At 59.2% G+C, this 672-nt stretch overlaps 1 pseudogene; it reads left to right on the top strand.

Moving 5' to 3' along the window:
• LOC116104781 overlaps positions 1 to 672 on the top strand; it is a 35,332-nt pseudogene that overhangs the window by 1,995 nt on the left and 32,665 nt on the right.

Genomic DNA, 672 nt, shown 5'->3' with positions numbered 1-672 from the left:
GCTCTGTTGCTAACGGACATGGTGGTGATCGAAGTCAGCACACAGTAGATACTACTTCATCCGTTCCAAGCTCCAAAGAAGACAGACCCTTCTGCCCTCCCGTCTGTGAGCTCCCTGCACAGCCCTGCCTCCTGCACTGCACTTCTCCCCTCCTCGTCCCAGCACACTGCCACTTTGCCCTCCTTGACCCGGTCTGGTGAACTGCCCAGCAGCCCTCTCTCTCAGCTCAGCAGCTCCCTGTCTGGCCACCAGAATAGCTTGACCTCTGCACATGCAACACACCCATGCCAGTGTGGAGAGCGTCCGCGGTGGCCTTCTCAACACCAGCCGCCTCTGCTCCGAGTGCCCCGTCCTCAGGGGTTGTCCTGCCTGGGAGCATGAGCAGCATGTGCCTGGGTGGGACCACTGTGAGCGTACCTAGCAGCAGTACCAGGGCCACGGTCTTGGTGACCTCAGGCAAAGCACCCCCAAACCTGCCTCAAGGGGGGCCTCCCCTGCTACACAATCAGTACCTCGCGGGCCCTGGAGGGCTGCTTCCTGCTTACCCGATCTACGGTTATGATGAGCTCCAGATGCTGCAGTCACGGCTGCCAATGGATTACTGTGGAATTCCCTTTGCAGCACCCACAGCCCTTGCCAGCCGAGATGGGAATCTAGCTAATAATCCATATG

This window comes from Mastomys coucha, unplaced genomic scaffold (genome assembly GCF_008632895.1).
Source record: "Mastomys coucha isolate ucsf_1 unplaced genomic scaffold, UCSF_Mcou_1 pScaffold22, whole genome shotgun sequence".
Classification (NCBI taxonomy): domain Eukaryota; kingdom Metazoa; phylum Chordata; class Mammalia; order Rodentia; family Muridae; genus Mastomys; species Mastomys coucha.
Note: the sequence above shows the minus strand (reverse complement) of the source record. Positions and strands in the feature narration are given on the sequence as shown.